The 6,765-nt window shown below is 41.3% G+C and overlaps 1 non-coding gene across 1 annotated transcript; it reads right to left on the reverse strand.

Moving 5' to 3' along the window:
* Positions 1-5,992: 5,992 nt before the first annotated feature.
* LOC120276624 lies at positions 5,993-6,099 on the reverse strand. Its single transcript, XR_005541335.1, has one exon. It is a non-coding gene; the product is annotated as a small nucleolar RNA R71 (small nucleolar RNA).
* Positions 6,100-6,765: the final 666 nt, after the last annotated feature.

Genomic DNA, 6,765 nt, shown 5'->3' on the forward strand with positions numbered 1-6,765 from the left:
CAGTTTTCTGGAGATTCGTACAGGTGTGTGGAAATTCCACATGCCCATATGGATACCCGATTCTAGCCCTATTTAAGTCACGATTTTAGCCGTTTTGAAGGATCTTTTCCCCATCTTTGGTGGCACTTGCGGCTAGGGTTTGGAGAGGCATTGGCAAGGTTTTTGGAGTGGTTATACGGCCTTAAACATCGCGTTCCTTTGGAAGATAGTTATTGGGGAAGCTTTCGTCGGCATTGATTTGGTGAGGTGTGTTCTACGCTTGATGAGGGAACCTTTAGAGAAGACAAGGTGTTACGCCCTGACCCACGGGACACCACATGACAATCGCTGTGATAACCCGAGGAGGGACACCCACCACTCAACCCTCAAGTCCTCGCAAGGCTCACAAATTCCTTTTAAATAACAAAACCATAACGAAGATACAAGGAAGGAAAACTTTCACTCAGAAAGTCAACCGGGTTGCAAAAGACATACAACTCACAAGCTCAGAGTTAAGGACAGTAGTGGATCCACTGTAATTATACCATGCAATAAACAAATAAAACCTGCCTCGATATGTAAATTGCCAAGCACTTCACCTCCTTACGATGCCCCAAACTACTAAAACCTAGAAAGGAGAGGAAGCGGTGAGTAACCAAGGTAGATTGCATTTGCACGTTGTTGATAAAATCTTGAAGTGAACACATGAGAAAACTCATGTTGTTATCAAAGACATATGAGTGTGTGCCAACCTCCGTTGGGCTCAAGTGAATATGTAAATTGGAAGGGCACAAAGGCAGTCACACTTATGTGTTCCAACTTGTGCAACGCTAGTAAGATTGTCATCAAATGTGTTTTTATTTGAAGAAGCAACGCGATTTACAATATGGACGTGTGCCTGTTTATGTTACCTCGATGAAAAGTATGGATTCGGGAGTATTTTGGTGGAGTACTTTAGCAGGTTACTGCAGTAAATTACTATAGCAGGTACTGTTCACAGGCCGTTGAAAAAAGAATTTCTGCAGACTCACACCGGTGTGTGGAAATTCCACATGCCTGTGTGGATACCCGATTCCAGCCTATTTAAAGCCACGATTTCAGCATGATAGAGGGATCCATCTTTCCATCCTTTGGCCTATCTTTTCTGACTTTTGGAGGCGCCCGCGCTAGGGTTTGGAGAGGCTTTGGCTAAGCTTTTGGAAAGGTTTACGGCCTTTGACACTACATTTCTTTCCAAAGAGAGTTATTGGGGGAGCTTTCGTCTTCACTAATCCGGTGAGGTGTGCCCTAGGTATGACGAGGGGACCTTTGGAGAAGATGCGGCCACTCCACAAGACCATCGACACAAACACCAAGGGGGTTTTATTAATCGATTATATATTTCTACTTTTGATTTCATTATTGATTGTACTTTGCTCCATGGAGAGCTAAACCTCTAGTGGGTACTTGGGCTTATAAACCCTAGGATATTATTGTTTCTTTGACCTCTTATTTTGCTTTCATCAATTGATGTTTTAATTGAGTTCCAATCTTGAATGCTTATTGAGTTGATTTTCCCTAAGAGTGACACTAGGGTTGAGAATCCATTTTGGTAATCCTTGTGGATGAGTGACACACCATGACGGTTAGACAATGCTAGATTCGAGAGGGTTGAGAGGGTGAGTCCAGAGGTAGCGGAACATCCCCTTTCCCCTCTGGTGTGATTTATCCTACCTCCACATTCCAAGAGTTCTTTGTGGTCGTAATAGAGTGAAGTGCTAAAAAACGAACTCCACCGGGGCATAGTTGCGCAAGCAATAAAGTAAACGTTGAAGTAATCCTTAGTATCTGGGCTTAGTTATGACTATGGTTTTTTGCCTGGACCAAAGGGTTAGATCTATTTTAGAGAATAGGGTTTATCATTTGGAAGCCCTAGAGCCTAAAGCAACCTAGCACAGTGTGAGGTGTCGAGACTTGGAGATTTCTCCATCGGGGCATAGTGTAGGGTTAGTCACGATTGACCTTAAGTTTGGGACCGTGTGTTTAAGGATCTCCACGACTCATTAGACATTAGTTAGGAAACATAATGAGTGGTCTTGCACTTGACACAATAGTCCTAGGATCCAAATTACTCTTTTACCCCTCTAACAAAAAAATGGAAACAAGGATCCAAATGACTGAATTGCCCCCGGTTTTTGGCAGGATTTCACACATAACCCACTGTGCAATCAAGTAAAAATGCTACTGATGCATGCACAGAAATCGAAAAAGACCTGAGGTCAAAAATCAAAATAGTGTATCACACGAGGTTACTTCACAAGACCATCGATACGGACTACAAGGGGGTTTTACTTATGGATTGCATGCTTTTACATTCTATTTCACTATTGATTGTATCTTGCTCCATGGAGAGCTAAACCCCTAGTGGGTTCTTGGACTTGTAAAACCTAGGATGTTTTTGTCTCATTGACCTTTTATTTTATTTTCTTTAATTGATGTTTTAATTGAGTTCCAATCTTGAATGCTTGTTGAATTGATTTTCTCTTAGAGTAACGCTATGGTTAAGAATCTACATTAGTAATCTTTGTGATTGAGTGACACACCATAAGGGTTAGACAAAACAAGATTAGAGAGGGTCGAAAGGGTGAGTCAAGAGGTAGCGGAATATGACCTTTTCCTTATGGTGTGATTTATCCTACCTTCGTGTGCCAAGAGTTTTTGGCAATCACAATAAAGTAAAGTGCTAACAGACGAACTCCGCTGGGGCTTAGTTATGCAAGCAACAGAGTGAAGCGTTGAAGTAATCCTTAGTATCTAGGGCTTCATTGTGACTAGGGGTCTTTCGCCTGGACCAAAGAGTTAGATCTATGTTAGGGAATAGGGTTTATCACTTGGAGTCCCAAGAGCTTTAGCAACTTTGCACAATGTGAGGTGTTGAGACTGAGCGATTTCTCCGCTGGGGCATAGTGTAGGGTTAGTCACAGTCGACCTTAGGTTTGGGACTGTGTATTTTAGGATTTTCACGACTCATTAAGCATCAGTTAGGAGACATAATAGTTGGTATTGCAGTTGAAGCAATAGACTAAGGGGGAGCAATGTCATGGTGCCCCACATTCTATCAAATGCCTTTCCTCTCATTCTTTATAGCGTCTCTCTTTTTTGTTCTTTTTTATTTCTTTTCATATTAAAATTGTTCACACTATTATCGATCCATCTTCACTTTAGTTAAATAGCAATCATTGTGTTTCTGATCACTATTCCCTGTGGATACAACTACCCACTCACCAGGGTATTATTACTTTGACAAAGCCATGCACTTGTGATACATACGCAAAAGGCATAGTTGCGCAAGCAACAGAGTGAAGCATTGAAGTAATCCTTAGTGGTGGGACTTAATTGTGACTAGCGGTCTTTTATCTGGACGAAAGGGTTAGATCTAGATTAAGGAATAGGGTTTATCACTTGGAGTCCCTAGAGCTTTGAACAGCCTTGCATAGTGTGAGGTGTTGAGACTGAGCGATTTCTCTGCCGGGGCATAGTGTAGGGTTAGTCACGGTTAACCTTAGGTTTGGGACAGTATGTTTAAGGTTTCCATAACACATTAGACATTAGTTGGGAGACATAATGATTGGTCTTGCACTTGAAGCAATAGTCCTAGTGTGAGCAATGTCCGGGTGCCCCACTTTCTATCGATTGTCTTTCCTCTCATTTTATTGTGTCTCTCTTTCTTGTTTTCTTTATTTCTTTTTCACATTGATATTGTTCGCACCACTACTTATTCATCTTCATCATAGTTAAATAGCAATTCTAGTGTTTCTAATCACTATTCAATATGGATATGACTACCCACTCACCAAGGTATTTTTATTACTTCGACAAATCGTGCACTTACTGTACACACGCAAAGGGGTGTGTCATGTGCCCATTCATGTGGCCTCAATGAAGAGAGTGGAGTTGGGAGTACTTTGGTGAAATACTGTAGCAGTTTACTGTAGGAGATCACTATAGCAATTACTGTTCATAGCTCGCAGGAAACCGATTTCTGGAAATCCACACGGCCGTGTGGAAATTCCACACGCCTATGTGGATGCCCGATTCCAGCACCTATAAATACCTTATTTTTAGTATTCTTTAAAGATCTTTTCCTATCCTTTGCCTATCTTGGGAGGCGCTCGGGGCTAGTGTTTGGAGAGGCTTTTGCTAGATTTTTAGAGTGATTCTACGGCCTTCAACATCGAGCTCCATTGGAGGAGAACTATTGGGAGAGCTTTCGTCGGCATCGATTTGGCGAGGTGTGCCCTTGGTTTGATAAGGAAACCTAGGAGAAGACGAGGCGTGTCCACAAGACCATCGATACGGACTACAAGGGGGTTTTATCCATGGATTGCATGTATTTACTCTTGATTTCATATTTGCCCGTGTATTGATCCATGGAGAGCTAAACCCCTAGTGGGTGCTTGGACTTATAAACCCTAGAATGATTTTATTTCATTGACTCTTATTATGTTTCTTTAATTTATGTTCTAATTAAGTTTCAATCTTGAATGCTTGTGGAATTGATTTTCCCTTAGAGTGACACTAGGGTTAAAAATTTATCTTGGAAATCCTTGTGAATGAGTGACACTTCATTAGTGCTAGAGAAAGCAAGACTGGAGAGGATCGAGAGGGTGAGTCGAGAGGTAGCGGAACGCCCCCTTTCCCTTCCGATATGGTTTATCTTACCTCCACATTCCAAGAGTTCTTTGCGGTCATGATAGAGTGAAGTGGTAAAAGACAAACTCCACTGGGGCTTAGTTACGCAAGCAACAGAGTGAAGTGTTGAACTAATACTTAGTACTGGGCATAATCTTGACTAGGGGTCTTTCGCTAGGACCAAAGGGTTAGATTTATATTAGGGAATATGGTTTATCACATGGAGTCCCTAGAGCTTTAAGCAACCTTACACAGTGTGAGATGTTGAGAGCATTCTTTTCCGCCAAGGCATAGTGTATGGTTAGTCATGGTAGACCTTAGGTTTGGGACCTTGTGTCTTTGGATTTCCATGACTCATTAAACATCATTTAGGAAGCATAATAAGTAGTCTTGCACTTGAAATAATAGTCCTACGGTGAGCAATGTCTGGGTACCCTATCTCTATATCGATTATCTCTCCTTATTCCTATTATGTTTCCTTTCTCTTTTCTTTATTTTAATTGCATTGATATTGTTCCCCCAAACCACAAATTGGTTCACTTGATAGCTAAATAGCATTACTACTTGCTTCCTAACAACTATTCCCTATGGATACGACTACCCACTCACTGGAGTATATTATTACTTCGACAACTCATGCACTTGCGGTATACACATTTAAGGAGTGTGTCAAGTTTTTGGTGCTATTTACGGGGAATAGGCTTTTTGGAAGCATTTTGCACTTTGCGATTTTAGCTATTCATTACTTGTTCTATTTCACACTTTCTTGTCCTTTCATCATTCAAATTTATTTTTCTTTCTTTAATTGCAGCTCCAGGTTATGACCCGAGGCAACCCTTTGACATTGGTTGAAAGTAATCCAAACATTGGAAGAAGAATTCAAAAACGGGGAAAAGAACCTGTGGACAAATAGTCAAATCAAGCTGAGATAGGAATGGAAGGGTCTGATAATATGGCAGAGCAACATGAGCAGCAGAGGACACTCTCAGATTATGCAAGACCCACAGTTCTTGGCATGCAATCTAGTATTGTGAGACCATCGATTATAGCTCAGAGTTTTGAACTCAAGTCAGGCTTCATCCAGATGCAACAGCAGTCAGCATAGTTTAATGGGTTAGCCGATAGGGATCCGAAGAACCACACTGAGAATTTCTTGGAGGCGTGCGACATGCTCAAGATTAATGGAGTCACGGATGATGCCATAAAGTTGAGAGCCTTCCCATTTTTCTTGAAGGGGAGAGCAAACCAATGGCTACATTTATTCCATAGAGTATCGATCACTACTTGGGAGGAGATCGTAGAAGCTTTTCTTGCCCGATATTTTCCTCCCGAAAAATCTGCGAAGCTCAAGAATGAAATATCTTCTTTTGTGCAAACGGAATTGGAGTCTCCTTTTCATAGATGGGATAGGTTTAAGGATCTCCTACGGAAATGTCCTCAGCATGGGTTCCCCGAGTGAATGATTATCCAAACTTTCTACAGTAGGCTGAACTCAAGCACAAATCAATTACTTGATACTGCAGTAGGAGGTACCTTAGGAAGCAAGATCCCCGAAGAAGCCCCACATCTCATTGAAAAAATGGCTATGAACAGTTATCAGTGGAATATACAGGACAGAAAGAAGGTAGTCGGACTTTATGAGATCGATGCAGTGATAAGTGCTTATGTGATATGAATGCGAAGCATTCTTTCCTTATATTGAGCATTACTTTTCTCAGCTTTTCACATTAATATGTGTGTTTTTATGTTACTTTTATGCAGGTAGGGTTGTGAAAGCAATTATGAAGAAAAGAATCCAATGTGGATCACAATGCACCGATTTTTGAGGAAATCTTGCTAAGGTTCAAACGCGAAGATATAAGTCAGGTGCGAGATGCTAGAGTGTGTGCCAACCTCCTCGTATTTGAGTTTGCACAACCATTTGGAGGGGCACAAGGGCAGTCACACTCAAGCATTCCGACTTATGCACATAGAACAAGATCTCCATCAACTTATCCATCATTGAAGAAGCAAAGCGATCCACGGCATAAACATGTTCCCGTTTATGTTACCTCGATGAAAAGTGGATTCGGGAGTATTTTTGGCATAGTACTGTAGTATATCACTGTAGCAAAA

This window comes from Dioscorea cayenensis, chromosome 14 (assembly GCF_009730915.1).
Source record: "Dioscorea cayenensis subsp. rotundata cultivar TDr96_F1 chromosome 14, TDr96_F1_v2_PseudoChromosome.rev07_lg8_w22 25.fasta, whole genome shotgun sequence".
In the NCBI taxonomy this organism is placed as follows: Eukaryota; Viridiplantae; Streptophyta; class Magnoliopsida; order Dioscoreales; family Dioscoreaceae; genus Dioscorea; species Dioscorea cayenensis.